The 24,674-nt window shown below is 38.6% G+C and overlaps 1 long non-coding RNA gene across 3 annotated transcripts in view; it reads right to left on the bottom strand.

The window, feature by feature from the left end:
• The window catches only part of LOC114899939, a 254,687-nt gene that overhangs the window by 75,547 nt on the left and 154,466 nt on the right, over positions 1-24,674 (bottom strand). The window lies entirely within an intron of this gene.

Genomic DNA, 24,674 nt, shown 5'->3' with positions numbered 1-24,674 from the left:
GATTACAGCTGCCTCTCCTCTACTGCTCTCCCTGCAAGGATCTGCAGCTCCTCTTTTCCACGTGACTAACTTCTGATTCACACTGGTCAACGTGCAGATACATCTGATTAGCAGATGCCATGACATGTACCACGTCCTTGCTACAGGGAGTCTGAAACATTTTTAATTTTCATTTACAGAGTGGGAGGTGGGCTCTATCTTATAAAGTAGGGGGTCTTCAAGGGGTTCAGATGCCTAGAAATCAAACAGAATGACAAACATCCACCAACAAGTACCATGGCAGAAAAGAAGAGAACCAAAAATGTCTTTTTCTATCCTCGTTTTCTTTTTTGAAACAAAGGACTAAAGAACCAAAGTCAATAATGGATGTGACAGATCCATTCCAGAAACTCTTTAACATCTTCATTTTCAGCCAAAAGTGAGTGAGTATATTACCCGAAGAAAACGAGCCTTCACAGAGGTTAAAGTGTACTGTTGCGAACTGGTGTAGGAGAAAATAGATGCCTGGTTGGCTTCTAGTCACCCAGACACAATTATGTGCCCCTTAAGCACTGAAGTTGCCATTCCTGCAGACCCTCCACAGGTGACCTTTCCCCTCCTCAGCAGCCCTGCCACCCCTGCACTCCCCTTCTTGGAAATAACACGTGCATGACAAGTGGAATCCCAAGACAAGACAAACGGCGTCATTATTTAACACTGCTAAAACATACTGCTTTGGTCACTAAGATCCTCTCAGTACTATAATCATAGACTATGAAAATAACTAAGTGAAATCTATTACTAATTTTTCTGTATCTAACCTAGGGCTTAGATACAGAATCCCAGGGGTGGAAAAACATAGAGCTACGCAGCTAGCCCTCTAGAAGTGTCACAATGCTTCAGGAGAAGTGCTGCTATTGACTTTTTCTACAAAATTGTCATATTGGCTTTTAATTACAGCGCATTATGGTGACACCTAGTGGCTAACAGGCATATTTTGAAATCCCCAATTTGATCAGTTTAATCAATTTTCCAATTTTTTTTTCCATAAATGCAGACATAATGTTTCCATTTATGGATTCCGGCACATTTAAAGAAGAAAATAAATATATGAAAGATAGAAGTGCTCCCTATCACAAAGACAGAAATGCTCAGGAGAGCTCTAATTAAGAAAGGCCACCTTTAAAAAATTCTACTTAAATAAATCTCTTGATATCAGCTATCAATCGTAGTTAAAAAAGAAATACAGACAATAAAATTATGCAAGTTCAGAATGAATGCATGCATTGTAATCATTCAACCCTCCAAAAGTACAGGAATATGAGGCAGAATTGTTTAACATAAAATTACAGGGGTACAAGCCACAGATTTATAGGCCTGGCTGGGCTGCTAATTAGCTATTGTGGCCTTGAGCAAACTCTGTAACTTCTCTGTGCCAAAATTCCACAACTCGTAATATAAGAAGGTTAGAATTTAGATGACATTTGAGAGTCACCAAATTACTACAAATTACTGTCAGTCACGTGGTCTTCCTCATCTTGACCTCTGTTCCTAACACTCCAGAGTATCTGGGTGCTCTGTTCTGACTCAGGATTAAAGGCTTAATATACATCAGCATTTCTGGTACATGAATTTTCTTTTAGGTCATCAAATTTAGGTCCCTAAAATTGAAGTCATTTATGGTCTCAACCTTGATTAATGTTTCATAATTTCTTTAGCTGTTGAATGAAGTGATATTAGCTTTGAATGTTTCCTCCACTTACTTCACTAAAATGAAGAAGGAACCACGAGCATCCTTTACTTGGTATTTAACAAACAGATCTTTTTTTCACTTAATCCATGAGATTCTTAATTCTGTGTAACTCCAAGTCTTCTCACAGTCTTCCATTTTCTACATCTGAAAGCCCTAGTCCTGTTTGAACTCATTTTAGAGTTTTCCCTCTCCCCCCCACTAGACCTCCTCGACCACTTTTCATATCTTCACTTTCTCTCTTGTTATTTTAGTTTTCATTTTCTTTAAAAAAATTTATTATTATCTATTCTGAGCAGAGAGAAATTATAAGTAATAATACATCAAAGACTCATGGATCTACCACTTTTCTTTTGGTAAATATTAACATTTTGTCATATTTGATTTAGTAAAAATAGAACACTGCACAATTGGGACCCTGTGTACCTATCCTCCATCCCTGTATCTTCACTATCTAGATTCGCGGTTTATAATCTACCTGCATATCTTTATATTTTATTGCATATAATTATAAATAGTATGTGTATTAGTTTGCCTGTTTTTAGATATTATGTAAATTTTATATACAAGTATATATCATTTTGCAATCTATACAGAAGTTGTTCATTTTAACAGAAAAATTTACTAATCTTTTCCCTTAAGGTTTACACTTTTAGATTTTAAGGATCTTTCTCTTAGCTCAAGGTCATAAAAATAGTCTCCATTAAATTTTTTTAAATTAAAGCTTTAACATTTATGTCTTGAACCCATATTTTTGTGTATAAAGTGAGGTTGGGGGTTTAAATTTATGGGGGGTTTTCCCATGTGGATAATCAATTATCCCAGTACTACTTAGTGAATAACCTATATTTTCTGCTAATTTCCTTCTCTGTCATTTTATTTTCCAAATGAGTAAGAATGTTCTGTCCTGGTTCTTCTTTCTACTTGTCTTTCTTTGCACAGATATTGTACTCTCTTAATTTCTATAACTTTAAGTAAATCTAGATATCTGTTCTCTCCACCTTTCGGGAAAGTGCATTCACTATTTTTGAGCCTTCCTTTTACGTATGAATTTATGTCCAGAACTTGTCTAATTCAAAGGAAAAAGCTCTAGTGTACTTTTGTTTGGAATTCTATGGAATGTACAGACGAATAAGGGCAGAGTTCATATGTTTATAATATTTTCCTTCATGAACGCAACATAGATTCCTATTTATTTAGGTCCTCTATTTGTTTTGCAAAAAATATTATATTTTCTCTAGAAATTATTTCCTTTTTCTTGTTAAATTTATTCCTAGGTTCTATATAATTGTTGTCACTATTATAAATGTTATGCTTTAAGTTATATTTTTCTCATTGTTTACACTATATAAAGAAAAGCAATTTATTTTTACATGTTAATCTTGTATTTCAACATTATTAAACTTTCTTTAATGTCAAATAATTTCCCTGTATCATTCTTTGAATTTTCTAAATAGATAATCCTACCATAAAATAAAAAGAACAATTTTGTCTCTTCATTGCTAATAATTATTCTTATTTTTAATTTCTGCACCAGATATGGCCTGTAGCAAAATGTCGAATAGAAAAAGTGATAGCTACATTTTATGACAATACCTGAAATGTTTCACTCTTACTATGGCAATTGTTGTAAATTTTGGTAGAAATTTTTCATAGGATTAAGGAAATTCTCCTCTATTACTAATTTTTCAGGAATTTTTATTGTAAATGAGTATTGCATATTTTTATCAAATGATTTTTCTAAACTTATTGAGGTGATCATAGGGCTTTTATCTATTAATGGGGTAAAATATGCTAATAAATTTCATAACAGTAAAAATTCCTTGCATTCTGGAACAAACCCAATTTAATCCTAATGTGTTATTTTACCCAATGTTAGATTGGACTTGCTAATACCTTAGGAATTTTGCTTATAAATTCATAAGGAAGATGAACCTACAATTTTCCTTTCTCATGTTGTCATTCCTTGGTTTCAATATAGAGGTTTTACTAGTCTTATAAAATGTGTTTACAAGGGTACTGACTCTCTACTCTCTGTAAAAGTTTATGTATTGGGATTATCTGTTAATGACATATTTGGTAATGGATTTGTACGTTTGTGAGTGTAAGTGAAGGGGGGGAAGGGATTGCATGCTGAAGATTTTCAACCCTTCCATCCAATTCCCTTAATATAGATTTATTCAAATATTTTATTCATTTTTCAGTCAGCTCAGATAAATTACATTTTTGTAGAAATTTGACCATTTATTTCCTGCATTGATAGTACTTGCCTATGATTATGCTTAATATCTATTGGATCTGTAGATCTGTAACCCTGACCTTTATCCATCCTTAATTGTTATAGGACAGATCTCTTTTGTTCCTCCATCACTTTTGCCAGACAGACTTTCTTATTAACTTTACATAGAAATAGACAAATTTATTTCTTAATTCTACATTCCCCTTCTATTAAATTAGAATGACAATTTCTACATTTTATTAATATTTGCTACAGGTCTATATCATTGATGAATATAGATGCAAGAATTCTCAATGAAATACTAGCAAGCCAAATTCAGCAGAACATTAAAAGAATCATTCACTATGCTGAAATGGGATTCATCCCTGGGATGCAAGGATGGTTTGACATATGCAAATCAATCTTTGTGATATATCACATTAATAAATGAAAGAAAAGAATCATATGATCATTTCAACAGACACAAAAAAAGGCATTTGACAAAATTCAACATCCATTCACAAAAAAACTCTTAACAAAGTAGGCACAGAAAGAACATATCTCAGCATAATAAAGCTCATATATGACAAACCCACAGCTAAGCTCATACTCAATGGTAAAAGCTTTTCTTCTAAGATCAGGAACAAGACAAGGGTGCCCACTTTCATAACTCCTATTCAACATAGTACTAGAGGCCCTAGCTAGAGCTATCAGGCAAGAAAAAGAAATAAAAGGTATCAGAATTGGAAAGGAAAAAGTAAAATTGTCTCTATTTTCAGATGACATGATTTTATACATAAAAATCAATCAAAAGGGCTTCCCTGGTGGTGCAGTGGTTGAGAGTCCGCCTGCCGATGCAGGGGACACGGGTTCGGGCCCCAGTCCGGGAAGATCCCACATGCCGCGGAGCGGCTGGGCCCGTGAGCCATGGCTGCTGAGCCTGCGCATCCAGAGCCTGTGCTCCGCAACGGGAGAGGCCACAACAGTGAGAGGCCCGCATACCGCCAAAAAAAAAAAAAAAAAAAAATCAATCAAAAGACTCAACCAAAGAAACTGTTAGAGCTAATCAATCAATTTAGTAAAGTTTCAGGATAAAAATTAACATGCAAAAAGCAGTAGCATTTCAATGTACTAACAACAAATTTTCTGAAAAAGCAATGAAATAATCAATCCCATTTACAATATCATCAAAAACAATAAGATACTTAGGAATAAATTTAAATTTTCACCTCTAAGGAGGTGAAAGATCTCTACTCTGAAACTATAGGACATTGATGAAAGAAACTAAAGAAGACACAAATAAATGGAAAGAGGTATTCCATGATCATGGATTGGAAGAATTAATATTATTGTCGATTCTACCAAAAGCCATCTATAAATTCAATGCAATCCCTATCAAGATATTAATGGCATTTTTTATAGAAGTAGAAAAAAAAACACTCCTAAAATGTATACGGAACCACAAAAGACCCCAAATAGCTAAGGAAATTCTGAGAAAGAAGAACAAAGCAGGAGGCATCACACTTCATGATTTCAAGCTGTACTTATAAAGCCATAGTCATCAAAGTAGTATGGTACTGGCATTAAAAACAGACAAATAGACCAATGAAGCAGAATTGAGAACCCAAAAATAAACCCAAGCATATACAGTCAACTTATATTTGACAAGGAAGTCAAGAATACTCCATGAAAAAAAGACAGTCTCTTCAATAAATGGTGCTGGAATAACTGAACATTCACATGTAAAAGAATAAAACTGAACCCATATCTTACCTTACTCACAAAAAGTAACTCAAAATGTATTAAAATCTTAAATGTAAGACCTGAAACTGTGAAACTCCTAGAAGAAATATAGGAATAAAACTCCTTGATATGGTTCCTGGTAATAATTTTTCCTTTTTTTTTTTTTTTTTAATTGTGTCGATATGACAAGATAGATGCTGCCTGAAACTATTGTGGTAATTATTTCACAATATATGTAAATCAAACCATCATGCTCTACATCTTATACAGTGATGTATCATTTATTTCTCAATAAAAGTGGAAAATATATATATACTGAATTGGCATCATGGAAAAATAATAACAGCAAAATTAAAATATCAATAAAATTTACCAATCATTAGGAACTTGAGATGTGTCAGTTATTACTAATCCTCATAATAACCTTCAGTTTCCCTCAGGAAACTAGCATTTGTAATGTTAAGTAACTTGTTTGTAATCTTGCAGCTAGTTTCATGATTCAACTGGAAAAAAAGATCCATCTCTTTCTGACGCCAAAGTTGGTAACCTTTCTACCTAAGAACTTCCATATGTCATTCATGGATCATAATCAGAGAGCACTATTGCTTATTTTGGGTATTTATTTGTGAACACTTTAACTCAAGTTTACTCAAGTAAAACTCATGTTACTTTTCTCTTTATTCACTATAGTCACCTCCATCAGCTTGTATATCCAGAGCTTATTTTTTTATCTGTAAACTTGTTTAAGTTGTCACAAATAGAAATTAAAGTCATAAAAAGGTACACAAAATGCAATCAATGGTAGAGACCATGTCTTATTTATCTACGTAATCCCACATCCTCATATAGTGCCTGATATTGCTAAATAAATAAAGTCAGAGTGATCTGAAAATATTTTATCTAACTACTTCATAAAGTACCTTACAGTTCATAAATAAAATATATTATAAATATAATTCTTCTTAGAAATTATTGAAACTATGTATTGTTTTTTAAAAAAGCCTTTTATTTAGTGTAAAAATAAAGAGAAAAAAACTGAATTTAAGATTTAAAAATTCAAAATCATATTTCTCTCATGTAGCTATTAGGTCAGTCAACAAATTTAAGTGTGCAAAAACCTTCATTTTTTTCAAAGGAAACTAACTGTCTATCAGTAAGTTTAGACTTACTAGGAAATAAACCAATGAGACTTATTACCATAACGTGACTCAGACCACGTGGTCCCAGGAGAAGTGTGGCATCTTGCTCTTTTCCATGGCACTAACCAAAAATCAGAACACATTTCTAGCACCCTTAACTGTCTATCCTTCCCAGGATCAGCCTGGCGAAGGAAGGCGCAGGCCCTGCTTGGTAACTAACTCTCATCTCCTCAGAAGGTTTTTGCTGCTCCTCAGACTCTCCTTTCCTTCTGTGGTACTGAGAAACTTTATTAAATCTGGGGACAGAAGTAGTCCTCACAATCTATATTTTATATTCTGATTTAAGCATCTGAATTGTACTTGCTTGTTGCTGTTCTTCCTGTGTGTTGTGTATCATCCTTCCCTGAAACAAAGAGAGGCTGCAGGTCTGATGTTTGGGACAAGCTGGGGCAGCAGAGTACAGAAGGGTAAAGAGATTTCTGAAGAAATGAGGTGAACTGTCTGCTTTATCTGCAAAGAACAGACAAGTCTTAGAAGCCCAAAACAGTTGGCTTTAAACATGAGTAAAGACAATAGCTTGAATCATATAAAACTATTAATAAACTATAGGTATTACCTTATAAAAGGACAATTTCATACGGTTTAACCTAATAGAAGAGTATATATGTTATGAGTCAGTTCATCAGCTTAACATATTTTCTCTTTAACAGAAAATCAAGGACCATTCTCAATCTATATAATCTATATTTCTCTGTAGAGGAGGAATATAATTCCCTTCATAATGCCATCTAAAGAGATTAGGGTCATAAACTCTTCATCACCTATGAAATTTTATAATATAAAAGCCATTTGGACAGATTATGAATACCTAGAAGGTGGCACCGTGTTCTTTGGCATGTAAGAGTATGTACATTGGAGCCAGACAGCCTGGATTCTAACCTAAAAGCCTCTTTTTTGCAAGCTATATGACCTTCTGGTGCCTCAAGTTTTTTAATCTATAACAAAGAGATAGGGAAGGGTAAGCTGGGATGAAGTGAGAGAGTGGCATGGACATATATACACGGCCAAATGTAAAACAGATAGCTAGTGGGAAGCAGCCGCATAGCACAGGGAGATCAGCTAGGTGCTTTGTGACCACCTAGAGGGGTGGGATAGGGAGGGTGGGAGGGAGGAAGACACAAGAGGGAAGTGATATGGGGACATATGTATATGTATAACTGATTCACTTTGTGATAAAGCAGAAACTAACACACCATTGTAAAGCAATTATACTCCAATAAAGATGTAATAAATAAATAAATAAATAATAAAGAAGAGATAATAATAGTACCCATGTCACAGGGTTTTTATGAGGATTAAATGAGTTAATGTTTGGAAGGGCTTGGCACATTCTGTGCTATGTGCTTGCTTATTAGTATTACTATTATTAAATATTACCTGTTGGATTCTGTCCCCCAAAGGTTCATATGTTAGAATCCTAACCCCCAGTACCACGGAATGTGATCTTATTTGGAAACAGGGTTGTTGCTCTTGCAATCAGGTAACATAAAATCATACTGGAGTGGGGGCAATTCGGACACAGACAGACATGCCCTCAGGGGAGCACCCTGCGAGGATGAAGGCGGAGCCTGGGGTGATGCTTCTACTGGCCGAAGAATGGCAGGGATTTCCAGCAAACCACCGGAAGCTAGGAGAGAGTTGTGGGACAGATTCCCCGCCAAAGCCCTGAGAAGGAACCAACTCTGCTGACACCTTAATCTTGAATTTCCAGCCTCCAGAACTGTGAGACGATACATTTCTGTTGTTTAAGCCACCCAGTTTGTGGTATTTTGTTACAGCAGCTCTGGCAAACTAATACATTAGATAAAGCACTCCTATCTAGAAATATGACCAAGAAGTCTAAAATAAATCTACTTTTCTTTAAAAAGACACCCACTTTCTTTGAAACACGTGCAGTCTGACAAAGAATAGCCTCCCCAAGTATTGGCCACAGCAAGAGAGAACAGTGACCCTGTTCTGCAAGGACAAGCCACTGGTAGAGTGTGATATGACACACTCTAGCTTGGGAATTCTCAGTACTTGCCAAGCAGGCTTTCTGCATGTACACATATGGCCAGGATAGGATTCAATATGATGTGCACTAGGTGGCCTTCCAACTCAGAAAAACATCTATGCCAATATGTCCAACATTTAAAATCAAGATCACCTACAACTCAGGATGGACTTAACATGATCCTAATAAATATTTATTTCCTCACTGAAAAACAGAGAGATTATCACATTATTCAATCAAACATTTTTATCTAAATGAATTGGACATCTCAGGTGAACTGTCTTGGTGTCTAATTTATTTGTTTCATTTCTGCATCTCTACATGAATAGCTCTTGCCTTTTTTTAGTTCAGTACCTTTGGTCTCTATACAGAATATAACCTTTAATTTTATGATTCACTTTTGAAATAATAATGTTAATCTCACCTTCCTTAGTTGTCAGATTTTAAGAAACAGGAAATATGCCTTACTCTTTAAAGAAATATACATATATATATATATATATATATATTCCCCATAGTCTCTAACTCACAGAATTCAATCAAGGATAACTTATTGTGAAATGCCCGGAAAAGATAAATCTATAGAGACAGAAAGTAGACTGGTGGTTGCCAGGGGCTGGAGAGAGACTGCAATGGGCACATGTGATCTTTGGGAAGTGATGGATATGTTCTAAAGTTAGATTGTGGTGTTGGTTGACTAACTGTACATATTTAGTAAAATCACTGACTTTTACAATCAAAATGAGTGAATTTTATGGTATATAAATTATTTCTCAATAAAACTGCTGAAAATTTTTAATAAAATAGGTCTCTACATGATTTGTATTTTCATAGCCAGCAACACAGAGCTGTAGACATGTAGAATGGTGAAGGCTTAGGGCTATTAAAAAAAAAGCTGCTGCCATAGTACAGCTAATTAACATCTTTACTATCCATCCCATTTTCTTCCATTAGCAAAAGTGTCTCTGGCCATCCTCACCATGGAAACATTCCTAGTGTTGGTTTATGTATGTTACTTTATTAGTTTTACAATCTCCATCTAAGGAAAAGCTAGTTGATCCCATGCCGGACTGACTGCCTAATGTTCAGACAGCACCCGCTATGTTTTACGTTCAAGACACTGCCATTTGAGACAGGATTATTTACCATGACAAATCGTAAATGGAGAATGAAACATAATTTAACTTGAAAAATGTTTCTGTGCCAGAGTCATATGCGCGTTGCAAGAGGGAAATCAAACTTCCCTTTAAAGTGGTTTTAATTATTCAGTCTCTGACGTGATTTCAATATAATCCAACCCAAATGCTGCCTGATTCTCCTTTGCCAACTCTGATGAGTAGTGTAACAATACAATACAGGATTTTAGGGGAAAATCCTTTCCTTTTCCCGACAGTGTGGATTCCATACTCAAGCATCCTGGGTCCCCGTGAAGACTGAGTCACTGAACCAGAGGAGTTTATGTTCACTGAGTTTTCTGTGTATCTCTAGAACCCCCTTTGGATCCTTTTGTGGAACAAACTTTTAAGGGCCGGATCAACACAATCTAAAACGCAGGCTCCTGGGCTGCTGGTCACCCATACAGGAAGTCTTTAGTATTTCCCCTAGAAAGACACAGTCCCACATTATCTTTTCAATATTATCTTGCATAATTATTTCTTTTTTTAAATTGAATTATTATATTAGTTTCAGGTGTACAACACCGTGATTTGATACTTTTATACAACTGATCACCACTATGAGTCTAGTAACCATCTGTTACCATAAAAAGTAATTACAATATTACTGACAATATTCCCTGTGCTGTACATTACATCCCGGTGACTTATAGCTGGAAGTGTGTACCTCTTAATCCTTTCACCTGTTTCTCCTTCCCACCTCCCCTCTCCTCTGGCACCCCTAATTTTGTTCTCCACATCTATGAGTCTGTTTCTGTTCTGTTGTGCATGTCTGTTTGTATTTTAGATTCCACATAGAAGTGAAATCATGCAGTGTTTGTCTCTGTCTGACTTAGGTCACTTAGCATAATACCCTCCAGGTCCATCCATGTTGTCACAAATGGCAAGGCCTCATTCTTTTTATGGCTGTGTAGTATTCCCTTGTGTGTGTGTGTGTATATATATATATATATATATATATATATATAAAACACATCTTCTTCATCCATGGACACTTAGGTTGCTTCCATATTTCAGCTACTGTAATAATGATGCAATGGAAATTGCTTTCTCTAGGCCACTATTCTCTGGACCAATCGATGCTCATTCGGTACTCATTTCTGCCAAGGAGTCTTACCTGTTCTTGAAAGCAGAGACCATGTCATTCATCATCTTCAAATGTCCAATTATTAGATTCCACCCATTTTTCAAGAACTATCCCAGTACCACCCCTTCCATAATATATTTCTATCACCAGTCACATATAATTTTTTATTCCTTTTATACCCTTTCTACATTGAACCACTTTTTCCACATTTATTATGTCCTCTTTTATTATATAGTACCTTGATTATTTTTCTTACTCCTAATTATACTACAAGCTTGTGAAAATAAGAGGTACTTTGTACCACCTTGTGGTCTCCATTCTGTTCCCAGCCCTCAACCTCACCCAGTATCATTCTCAGAATTAGAAAGGGCTCAATAACATCAATTAAATCAAACAGTAACGGTTATGCCATCCTTACCTATAACTACAATATCCATGTGTATCAATTCAAACGGCAGAAACAATGAACAAACGTGCCTTATCCAGTTTCCTTGTCTAAGGAGCAAAACATATTTCTCCTCAATGAAAAGAACTTCTCTGTGAAAATTTCGAAGGGGACACATCTCTTTACCAATGTCCTTTTGCCAGTGTATCCACACGCCTCCCCAGCTCTCGTGTTTTGCATGCTTCCGTCAGCATCTGGAGTGATTTTTACACCACTCTACCTTCTAACACACAGAGCAGTGTGGTGTAGCAGAGTAGGTGAGTGATTTGCAGTCACTCAGGCCCAGCTCCAAATTACACAGCTCAGCTGGATGACCTGGGCAGGCTGCTTACCCTATCTGAGTTCCAGATTCCTTATCTGTAATATGAAGATCAACAACAACCCTGAATGGTTACTGTGAGGATTACATGGGAAAATGTGTTTAAGACATGATTTGCAATGCGTGGCATATTAAAGGTACTAATAATATTGAATTAAAGGTATCAAATCAATTAAACAAATATTTATTTGAGTGCCCACTGAGGGCTTTGCACTAATTTGCTCTGAGGACCCAATAATGAACAAGACTGGCACGGGCCCTGCTCTCAAAGAGCTTAGAGTCTAGAGAAGGAGCCAGGCCCTCGCATATGCAAATGCAGGCCTGCGACAAGCCCAGTAAACGCAGAAATAAGCACAGAATGCTCATAGGGCACAAATGAGGGGCGCCGATGGCATCAGAACAGACGCCATCACTCCTCTGATACCTTCAAATTGCAGAGAAAACTCAGTACCTACAAAGTATGGCTGTTATTAACATAAAATCTATGTCATGGCCCAGTGCTGGGGCATAGTACAGGGTGCCAGGTACCATCTAAGTGAATCACCACACCTTCTAGGGCATGCCACAGTCCAGAATCCACAAGCAGAGTCATATGGAGAAACAGGAGTCAAATCTACACACAAATGCCCATCATTTAGATATTCAAAAGGACCTCAAGATAAAAGCATAATCAATACACAGGTATTTTATTTGCATATTTTCCCATTTTTGGTAATAAGTTAAAACTCAGTGTGAAGAGACAGGGACTGATATGCAGTTTCCGTAAAGCAGATGCCCTGTGATGCTTCTAAAGCCTGCTTTCTTCATTTTCTAAAATAGCATGCTAATTTTAAAAGGCAAAATAATACAAGACATACAGGCTGGTGAGTGGAAAAGTTTCAAGGCTCACAAGGTCAATTTCCCATTGTAAGTGGCCCCTGGGGAGTGATGAGAAACCTGCACTCCACTCATCAGACAGGAACCTGTGTGGCTATTTTACACTTCACTGTACTTACAGCAGCCTTAGCCGACGGAAAAGCTTACAGAGGAAAAAACAACACGAGTTTAGGTAAATGAAGGCTGCTTGGCTTTGCTGTTTAACATGGATGACAGCCGTGACAGAGGGCCTTGAGTTCGTGTCTAGGGGCCATGTCCTCTGCTTCTGAACGGGTTTGGCAAAGAGCTGCAGGAGGGGGCCCGCCATGTCTCCAACCCTCCCCAGACGCGGGGCATCACCACACTCCTCTTATTCTTCTCTGCTCTGCACCCGGCAGAGGGGTGAATATGCACATTCTGACTTGTGGCCTAAATCCTGGACATCTTGGGCAAGCACAACCTAGCAAAGCCTTCCATTTCTTTTCAATTTCTAGGCAGGTCTGCTTAAACTGACTTCAAATATTGTCCTTTCTTATAATCAGAATACATACGTCACCATACTATTTCCATAAAGTGGCACCCATGTAGCTCTTCTATTTCTTTCGCCTGGATTAAATCTTCATCAACCGGAAAAAATAATGAAACTAAATACCATGAATTAATGCACACCCTAGTTCTTTCTCAGCAGAGAAGGATGGAATGGAAGGGCCCCCACTAAATGCACTGGAGCCTGTCAGAGATGAACAGCTGCTAAAAACTGCTAGAAGGCTGATGAAACCTAAAATCTACCTAATTAAGAGCCATGTGACATTGAGCCCCGATTTCCTCTTCTGAAAAGTGAAAGTAATAAGATCTACCTCTAAAGGTGGCTGAAAGGATTGGGTGAAGTGCTGAGCTCACTGTGCCCATCGCAGGCCCTATGTAAATGGTACTTATTACTATTATTATTACTCTGATCAATAAGCAGTCCATAATAACCTTGGGACACGTGTAAACACAGAATGCAACAGAACTCCTCAAATATAGCGACTACGGGCCTGACGTGCCCAGAAGACGTGTGATGTCAGGGAAATTACCTGGACCAGAAGTAAAAGATCTGGTCGCTGGACACGGCTCTGCACACTTAGCTGTGCCACCTGGGCCACCCATGACCTTCCTCTCTTCTGATTTTGTCATTTGAAAATTTAAGGAGTTGAACTAAATTATCTGTAATACCCCTGAGAGGCCACAGGCTATTATTTTTATGAATCCTCTAGATTAATCAGGGCCCAGCCACAAGACCTGAGAGAATGAATGTCCGGGTCTGACTCCATACTTAACTTGGTGAGGAAGTACAACTAGATGATACACAGGAGCTTTGGGGGAGAGGACGGTGGCTACTGCATATAAGCTGTCTCCCTGGACAACTGCTAAGTACAACACTTGAACTCCTAAACTTCTTCAAACCACATCCTGCGAGGCAGCTCTGCTAGACCCCAAATTCACTTTCTGGTGCCAGGAACAGGCCACTGTACTCATTGATAAAGCACCTATCTCCCAGGGCTCAAGCACTTGACAGATGCTATCACACTAAACTGTTAGTATTTGAGGGCAGCTAGGATAAAACATCTTTCTACTGATAAGGAATCTGAGACACTGCAAGTCAAGAGACTTTCTCTTGAGCACCAAGCAAGTCAAAGGCCATGGAATGCTGCAAACTGTCTTTACTCCTCAGGCCTCCTAATTAGGTCAACCGCAACGGCCCAGGCCACTTGGACGGCCCGTGCTATGGACCTCTCCCCCAGCGGCCACTGCTGCACTTCCTCCTCTGAGACCCCCCCCCCGCACCCCCTAACCTGACTGCTCCCCCCAGGTGACATTCGAAGCTGCCCTTCACTCCACTATCAGCTCCACTACGTGGCCTCTCCCCTCTCAGCAACTCTGGGGTCAAATGCCCCCAACATCACGATGTCAGGAGGATTATTTAAATGCCTTCGCGCTAAACCCCATTACAGAGAACAGAATTCTCCATGGCACAGACTGGAATTTGCACATTTGCCTTCTGGTCTCTACCTCCTGATCTTTTCTCTCACCTTCCAGCAAGACCAGCTAAAGAATTTGTGAGGCCCAGTGCAAAATGAAAACAAAAAGCCCTTTGATTAAAAACAACAAACAACACAACTGTGAAGAATTTTAAGACCATGACAGCAGAGCATTAAAGCAAGCCCTGGGCCCTGTGTCTCTTCTTCCTGAGCTCTGAACACCTTTAAAGATGCATGGTCTGTGTCTTCCTGCACCTGGACTGCCACCCCGCCACTACAGCAGCCCCCAGCCACTGTCTGCCAATCCCTTCGTCCCGCGCGCCACTGCCATCTGCATCCTGTCACAGCCCCTCAGAGACCAAGCAGTCGGCTAGTTAACTCACCAGATGAACTGTGCGCTGTGTCACCTGGAAGGTCCTAATCCCCACATCCTCATTTCAAGCGTGGCCTCCGGAACCCTGGCTGCACTGCCCTGAGGAATTCATCACTGATCGGCCCAGGGGAACCCTGTGTGTGTGGACTGTGTGAATCCCAGCATCTGTCAAGTAACCTTGCCCGTGGCCCACCTAGACGTGGGGCTTAAGCCTGGAGAAAGTCTCCTCAGCAGAGTAATCCATCTCCTTTCTCCAGAAAGACAGACGAAACATTTAATTTCTCATTCTCTAGAACCAAATGCACATTTGTCAGCTAAGAACAGCTCTGCCAATTAGCAGAGGCCTCAACCTGAATCAATAAACTTCAGCCTAAAAATAAAGCCATGCAAGCCCCTTTGCAGTACCGCTTGACTCAAAACAGACCTAAGTGGAATATTCCTTAATTACCACTGTTTCATAATAGGTTTTTTGACCCTGTTTTCTCAGGCATGTTTGACTCTCCAGGGTATTTCTAGGCATTGCAATTCAGCAATTTTAAATCTGTTTCTAATCTCCAGATAGTATCATTCATCCTACCAAACAACCCAGGGCCTTGTCAGAAAGCAAAAATAAAATAAGAATTATATTATTAAGTACTGTATGTCATTGCTCACATCATCCAATATAACCAGCGTTTTGAATTGCTGGCATTATTTAGAAAAGTCTGGGTGTTTTTCATGTGTCATTCAATTCAAGTACGTTTTGCTTTATGTTCTGGAAACACTGAGCATCAGCTGAGTTTCAGAAATTTAAACTAGAGGAATTCACTAAGGGAATCCTTAAAGAATTCTTTTGTAAAATAAACCACTGTTTTCAATATGAATAATCATCCTGTAATCTATATTTTCTGTCAGATAGTTTACATATTCTGGTAGTAGGCAGCATATACTGTGTTTCATCAAAGAATGATGCCCAAACTGCATCATCTGAGACCGATAACTTAGATTTAGAAGCATTACATTCTATTTATTCAACTCAGGAAACCATGTTACTAACAATCCAGTGGAGACGCCAAGTTCTCAATATGAAATGAATTAAGTACAGTGAATATAATGCAGGAAGAATGGGGCAGGACTTGTATAACTATAGCATCTGTGCCACATGTCCTTCTGGTAAAGAAAGAAGCGGGGGAGGGGTAGACATCTAGACACGTGTGCCTGAAAACTCTCGGTTACTACATAAAAACTGAAACAGAAATGTAAGATATGGGCTTCCCTGGTGGCGCAGTGGTTGAGAGTCCGTCTGCCGATGCAGGGGACACGGGTTCGTGACCCGGTCCGGGAAGATCCCACATGCCGCAGAGCGGCTGGGCCCGTGAGCCATGGCCGCTGAGCCTGCGCGTCCGGAGCCTGTGCTCCGCAACGGGAGAGGCCACAGCAGTGAGAGGCCCGCGTACCGCAAAAAAAATAAAAATAAAAAAGAAAGATATGTACAATTCTCTAGTCCTCAATCAGAAGTAGATCAGAAAAGGGATGTAGGAAGAGCACAAAGCTCAGGGCTTAAGAGGCCTGAGTTTAGTGTGATTTGGAACAATGCAAAAGAGATCAGTTTCTTTGTCAATGAAATGAAAGCTTTCAACTAGATTATCTCCAAAGTTGCTTTAAACTCTCAATTTCTGTGATAAACTTTCTACTTTAAAATGCGGTTGGAGAAGCAGCTCTAGTACAAGCTCTTCAACTCCTTACATAGACAATACCAAGATTTAAAAACAGAAATTTCACCCTTGTTGTAAGTCTCTTTCACAAAGCTGTTCAGCAAAGGTATGAAGAAAACAACCAATTAATATAATTTTCACACTTTTGTTTTCCCTCTGCCTACTTAGAAAAGCAATAAGAAGGGATATGTGTCCACTAACCTGAAAAAAATGCCATCTTTCCCATATTATTGTATTTGAAAGTTTTCAGTAAAGTTAACACAAATTTCATGTTTTATTAAATATTATTTTCTGTATTATTTGAAAGTATGTTTGGGAAAAATGGATGTTGTGACGACAGCCCCCAATTTTTCTTTTCCAAACTAAAGTCATACTTTCTTCTGTCTCAGTCTCCCTTGCCTAATTCCTATTTGGCCCCTTTCCTTGGCTTCATCTATAAAAATCATTCAATAATCTCCATTGCTCTGATGTCCTGTATTAAGGACGCCTTGCAGGATTCTAGGACCCCAGGATTGTATCTTTTATAATGGCAATGCTGCTTGCTTTCCTTTGGACATAATTTTCTTTGGGCCAAATTACTTTTCCTTTATGTAAAAATGTCTTAAGCATAGATTTTCTATATCTTAAAAATAAAACAAAACACTTATTTGAATGACTAGTTTTACAGTTGCTAAAGCAAACCCCAAATATTCAAACTTGTGGGAGGAAAAATATGTTTTTTTTTTTTTTTTTTTAATGGAGGAAAGCACATCAAAGTAGACTTCTAAAGGTCTGGGATCGCCATTTTTTAAATTCCTTGCTTTCCATAAAAACTAAACATGTTTTAACTCATTTTGCTTGCTTATCATGTCCTTCCAAAGGTTTTACAATGTAGTTTCATTTTGTTATTTTTCAGATCCAAAGACAAATGTTTGCTTTGTGTTTTATTCTAGTTCCTTATTTGAGAGACTCATGAGGACTCCATTGTTCAAATTTGCATGCTTCATAAAAAACACATATTTGAGTAAATTATACTTAAAAAGCTTAGCATTTGCTGATATCTCTCATTAATTACTACACTAATTTATAGGTTATAAAAAGGCTACAGGGAAGACACAGGACTGTCTCTAAGGAAGGTCTGTGATAGGAAAACTTGTGCAATATAATCCTTCTCCCTAAACTCCACAATTTAATCATAAGTGAAAATTGGTCAAAAGAACATTAAGGGTACTTTTTATTTTCGATGAATCTTGTTGGAAAGGGAATATGTTCATTAATTGTTCAAATATTTACTGAGCATCTACTACACCACTCTCAGTGCTCTGTCCACAGATGCAGTTGAAGCATGGGTGAGAAAAGCGGGGTATTCCTTTGGTACAGGAGGGAGATCCATGCAGGCTGACCCCAAGTTCTCCACCCTTCGATGTACTGCCTACCAACCAACTCAAGGACCTATTTCTTCTCAGATTGCCCTTGTCTCTGAGCCACTACCTAGCCAGCTGTTTCCCTGAGTCCCTCGATACCACACAGACCTCCTGGAGTGGGATGGAGCTATTCATCACCATTCACCACTGCCCTGGGGACAGATTTGTTTTGTTTCCAGATTGCAAGTTTTGAAATAGTGATCTGCAGAAGAGCCATTTTAATCTCTGTAATTTAAAAAAAAAAATTTTTTTTTTTAAACGAAACATAGGAAATGTGGCCCAGGTGTGTTTGTTCCACCCATCTATAGCTGAAAATTCATACACTTCGCAGAAGGCACCAGGGTTATGTAAAGAATAAGGGCAGTGAAGTGAATTGTTTAGGTGATGAGAAACCAGACAGGCCTCAGCTTTGCAACCATGTCCAGTGGGCCCAGTATGTCTAAGGTATTTCTCACTTAAAGAAGCACATAATGGTGGTTTCCATCTGTGATAACAAGGGACTACTGGAGTTCCAGCTTCCTTGATATTTCATTGAGTTTGACTTTGTTAAAAAATAAATATATCACATTTCATATAAAAGAAAATATGGATTATAGGAGACAAGGCATATCTTGAAAGATCTCACTACCAGACACCTAGAAATGCTAGAAATATATATATATAACAAATACCCCCATTTAAATGCATAGTTGAGCTCACAAAAAGTAACAGAAATCCCCAAGGAAAGCCAGAGCAGAGTCGTAAACCAGCATGAAATGTACAGCTGAACTCAGCCAGAGGGCTGGCTCTTAGGAGTCCTTTGAAAGCCAGAAAAAGAGATCCCAGGCTGTATCAGGTAGGAAGGCGAGCCAAGGACCCTCAAAGTGCTGCATCTTCATTGAGAAAGTGGACTGGAAAACCAGTTACCTGCAAAGACTGAGGACAAGATGAAGCAAGCATGTTGGATTCAGCATAATACCAGGTGTGTGCTTTCCTGGATTTATCATTTAAATTTACCCTAACTGTGTGGTCCAGGAACCAGCCCCCTCAACCCCAAGTCAAAAAATAACAAAGCAGTCCTGGGTTGGAAGGGCCTGGGGACACCTGACAGGGCCTATGCAAATCTTCAAATGGATGTACCCTCAACCCCAAGCAGAGATAACCACATCAGCGATGTGAATGTAGAAAAAAAGCTAATAGATGCGTCCCAGTCCAAATTAAACAACTGTGCACTGTCTTCTTTTTTCTAGGAAAAGAACATTGCTTTCCTAGCTAAGTTAATGTTGCCTTAAATACAGTGGGGAACACAATAAAATTCTCACTGATCCCCTGGAGACTAATCTGAAAGGACAGGATGAGACCACTAAGTGCTCGGGAGAAAGGGAAGCCAAGTAGGGCTGCTGTTGCTTTGTAATAACGAACTGGAGATCAGGACCCTGACAGCGTTACTGATTTCCTGGGAAGGCCCAGAGAATGGATTCAGAGCAGCTGTCACATGGAGACTGTAATGATCGGGCGTTAGTGACTGAGCTTTATAGGCTGGCAGAACCATAACTGTAACAAAGGCATCTTTAGAGTCAGTCATTTGAATAAATGCAGACAAAATTGATAGTTAGTTTTAATTGCTATTTAAGTGCATTTTGTCCTGGCAACAGTGTCGGGTGCTCAGTTGACTGTTTCTAATTTATGTTGTCACTATGCTTCTGGCTCACACAGGGGAGAAGCCAAAGTTAGACTGTGTCTAAGTCAGCAGCAAGCCAGAGCTGACAAGACCAGGAGGTGAGTCAGGTCTCGTGGCAGATGTAGGGCCACACTCTAAGACGTGGACCTTCAGTCCATCACGACAGATCCTTGCTCTGCAAGGATGCAACATGGGAAGGAAGTGCAGGCAGAAAGGACCAAGTGCAAGGCTAAGGGGGCAGGGTTAAAGGAAAGCAGGAGCGGCCCCGGTCATCCTGCGCCAAGGGCACAGGTGGAACAAGGGGAAATCTACCCAGAAACGAAAAGGAACGTCTCAGGATCTGGGAAAGGCAACGGATCCTCACAAAATGCAGATCACAGATATCTGGTCACCCCAGGAAAGGGGCCTCATCTCTTACTTGGTGATACAGTGAGGATTGTGGCTAAGAGACTAGTAGTCTGGGTGGCTGCTTGGAGCAAGGTACTATCAGAACAAGGTACACAGAACTCAAATGTTTCCTAACTTTTTAGTAAAAATTCTGTCTTTGTAAGTAAGAACTTGAATAAAATATTTTTAAATCCTTTAATGAAAGAATGTAAAGCTAAAACAATTGCTTTAAAAAAAAAAAAGCTTCTGTTAAAGACTAAAAAGGCGATGTGACATTCACATCATCTAAGACTGTCTTTGACAGATTGTTCCAGTACACTTTTCTTTTTGTTCGTCTTTTTAGATTAGTAAACAGGAATTATTAGCATTTTTATACAGTACTTAAGCATCACTGTAAATGTTTTCATAATTCATTATCTAACCACTTAATTTTCAGTTTAGTAAAAGGAAATGAAAACATTCTAAATGAGTTTTCCTAAGTACTGGGTGAACACAGCTAGAAATAGCTGCTGAATATGATTATAAAATTTGGTTTGAAAAGAAATATACCTCTGCAGGCGGGTAGAAAATAAAAGTCTGTACTTCAATCTGAACAGAAAACTTTCCACAGCAGTAAGTGTAGCAGCCATTCCGCAGGGGCTCAAAGCAGGTGATTATATGTGTGGACATGTGGGAAATCTCTCCTATATGGGAATGAAAACACTGCCACACACTGTCGACTACTGGATACGTTTCACTGAAGAACTCACCAGCGCCTACTAGTCAAGTCACTAGAGGTTTCTTTTGGTTCCAGAATATATTATAAAGTGCTACCGTACGAATGAATGGCAACAACTATTTAAGTAGGATGCACTGTAAATAGTAGGCTTATTTCTTAAACAACCACCATCAATAACCAATATCCAATCTTTCTTTATTCTACTCATATGAAGTTCATTTTGGATTTTAACCATACAAAAATATTAAATATTCACTGATTGTGCACATTTGAACTTCTGTTACTTTGGACTTAGTTTTGCTGAAACAGAAATAGAGTAAAAGTGATTATGCAGAATGTGCAGATCGAAGTTAATCAGAAAAAAAAAAAACAGCCTCTCAAAGGCAAGGGCATTCCAGAGCTGCACCAGCAAAAGCACAAGGATCCTGGTACCTGCCCAGACCTGACATCACTGAATCAGTCACAGCCGCCTAGGCACCAAGCATTGTGCAGTGGTTGAGAGTCCGCCTGCCAATGCAGGGGACGCGGGTTCATGCCCCGGTCCGGGAAGATCCCACATGCTGCGGAGCGGCTGGGCCCATGAGCCATGGCCACTGAGCCTGTGCGCCCGGAGCCTGTGCTCCACAATGGGAGAGGCCACAGCAGTTAGAGGCCCGTGTACTGCAAGAAAAAAAGAAAAAGTAGCCTACAATGCTCCAACCCCATCAATTGTCCTGACCTACCCTTTTCCAGAGACACCACAAATGCTAAGAAATCTGTCACAAGCATCTACACCTTGTTCTGGAATTCTTCCAGGACTGCCTTCTACCTACCCATCCTGTTACTTGTCCCTCCATGGCTTGTTTCCAGCCCCTGTTGACACCCAGTTTTCACTCCATAGGAAGATGCTCCAGTTTTGTTCTGTTAAATAGGCTTTGAAATGGCCACTCGTTCAGGGTGTCACTTTCAGAATCTTCCTGTCTGCTTCTTGCACCCAAACCATGAGAAAGAGGAGTCATTCCTGAATCCCAGGCTCAATGCCTGGAGAGAGTCTCAAATGCCCCGAGCTGGGGAAGGAACTGTACGACGAGAAGCCAACGAAAATGACTGCATTCAGCAAACAACCTGGATCCTTCCCAACTAATCCAAACCCCACCCTTTATTCCCTGCACCATTGCTATTCAGCAATGGTGAATCTATTCAGCTATTCAATCTATTCACATCTATTCAGCTCCTGACTTCCTGAAGTTTGTCTGCCTTTTCTATTCCCAAACTTACCCTTTAAGCTTGACAGATTCAATTTCCCTGGGTTTAAACCTCAAAATCATAGAATACACGTAAAGGTACTCTTCTACATCATTAGGCTTCTAACTACTAAGAAACACTCCAACAACCACAGCCTGATCTCTCCTGCTGTTTTATTTAGCATTCATTCCTCCACCGCCACCACTCTGTTTCTCCCCCTCTTATCAATCACCCTCCCCCCGCCCCACACACACAATTACGGGAGGCACAGGACAAGGGCACTGGCAATCTCACCATCCTCTGCATTCACCAGTCCACATCTGCAGCACCGTGCTCAGTTAAGATTTTAAGAGGTGTTTTAGCAAACTGGAGAATGAAGGAAAGTCTAAAAACTGCCCTATGAGGACCAGTTGAAAGAACTAGAAAGGTTTAGCTAGAAAACAGGCCTCTTTAGATCTTTCGATTGTTACAAGTCCTTAGTAATTTGACTATTCCAGATTGATTTTAATGGTTCTCAATAATTTGATAACAAGTGTTTGCTGTGGTAGCCGACTTATTGGTATCCGGTTCCCTGTCTTTTTTTTAAAAGGGGGATTTTACTTTAAGCTATACTTTTTCTAAAACTACAAAAATGAATTATTTGGGGGAAAAAATGCTGACTACTACATTGAAGATTTCATGGAGCTACCGCTTCCAATCATCTGATCACTTCAGATGGACTAATAATGTTAGATAAGACCTCTTTATCAGCAACGCATTGCATCCCACAGCACTGATTTCCATATTCAACAAAACCTCTCTTTGCATAGATACGTGTGTAAAAACAGAACATCCGGTACAGAGGCCAGAGTGCCATCGAAGGTAATTATTGAGACAGTCAAGTTCTTTTAGGCCAGCAAAAATAAGATGCTGGAGGTCTTGGGGAATTTCAGAACCTGATTTCAAAAGGATCATACAGGGAGGAAATAGAATTTAGCATGGTGGACTACTCTACAGCATACATTTGTAAGTATGAGATTCTATAAAATAGTTGATGAATACAATAATGTTCGCTTGATATAAATGACTAGTGGATGTTTATTTCAAAAGCAGAAGTGTTAGCAGGTTTCTTCTAAGGAAAACAAAGAAACAAACTAGTAAACACACTTTGTGTGGCCTAGGCTTTGAATACTCAAAACTTAAAAGTCACTCATGTATAAACGAAGCTTCTAAATTGAGCAGTAAAGTTTAGAGTATGGTCTTTCATTTTATGTGTTTCTTGTGTGTATGTGTGTATATATGTTTAGATAAAGATACATTATAAAATCAGGAACTTCAGAATTGTTTGTTTCAAAAATTACGCACTACCAATGATTAGTTCCATCATTTAATTAGCTGTACTGATTTCAAGTGTAGGTTGGTAGACGGTTTCTATGAAGTATTAACTTGATTTTATGAAATTTCTTCATTCTTTAATGTTATGCCTAAGCACAACTATTGCACAAATTACTTGTTTTCCACTTTTATTTTTTTACGTTATTTCTTTTTTAATTTATTCATTTTGTTTGTTTATTTTTGGCTGCATTCTTCATTGCTGCGCGCGGGCTTTCTCTAGTTGCGGTGAGAGGGGGCTACTTTTCGTTGCAGTGGCTTCTCTTGTTGCAGAGCACAGGCTCCAGGCACACGGGCTTCAGCAGTTGTGGCTCGCGGGCTCTAGAGCACAGGCTCAGTAGTTGTGGTGCACGGGCTTAGTTGCTCCGCGGCATGTGGGATCTTCCCGGACCAGGGCTCGAACACGTGTCCCCTGCATTGGCAGGCAGACTCCCAACCACTGTGCCACCAGGGAAGCCCAAATTACTTGTTTTTTAAAAGGCAAGAATTTTGTGTGCTATGACAGACAAAATCTCACTAAAATAAAAAAGTTTTCTAGGTTTTTCTAAATCTTATGTGACATTATAAAATAAACACATTCAAATGACAACATTACATATGAACAGAATGTCAACTGCCTACCAGGATAATAAGAACATTTAAATATGTCAAAAGGCTCAATTTAAGAAAATTTATTTATTTTCATATCACTTTGAGAAAGATTTCATTTAAACGTTAGAGGAAACTTGAATCTATTCCTGGCATATTATATATCTAACTCAATTAATAACTAATGCATTTATAACCACTCTAAGAATTGGCTTTCATAGATAAAATATATTCTTTCTTTAAAATAATCAGGAAAAAACACTGGAGGTAAAATCATACGGATGCCTAAACTTGTTCCAAATATTCTATGCTTAGATAGTAACAATGCACACTAGTTTTACCACGAGGATATTGAAAAATTTAAAAAGCTAGGTAAATTAATACATAATATTAAATAAGATAAAATATTTAAAGAAAAAGCAATGGAAAATACAAATAAAAAGTATAGGAATTTTTATGATATCAATGCATG

Source organism: Monodon monoceros, unplaced genomic scaffold (genome assembly GCF_005190385.1).
Source record: "Monodon monoceros isolate NGI ecotype Baffin Bay Population unplaced genomic scaffold, NGI_Narwhal_1 Super_Scaffold_18, whole genome shotgun sequence".
In the NCBI taxonomy this organism is placed as follows: domain Eukaryota; kingdom Metazoa; phylum Chordata; class Mammalia; order Artiodactyla; family Monodontidae; genus Monodon; species Monodon monoceros.
Note: the sequence above shows the minus strand (reverse complement) of the source record. Positions and strands in the feature narration are given on the sequence as shown.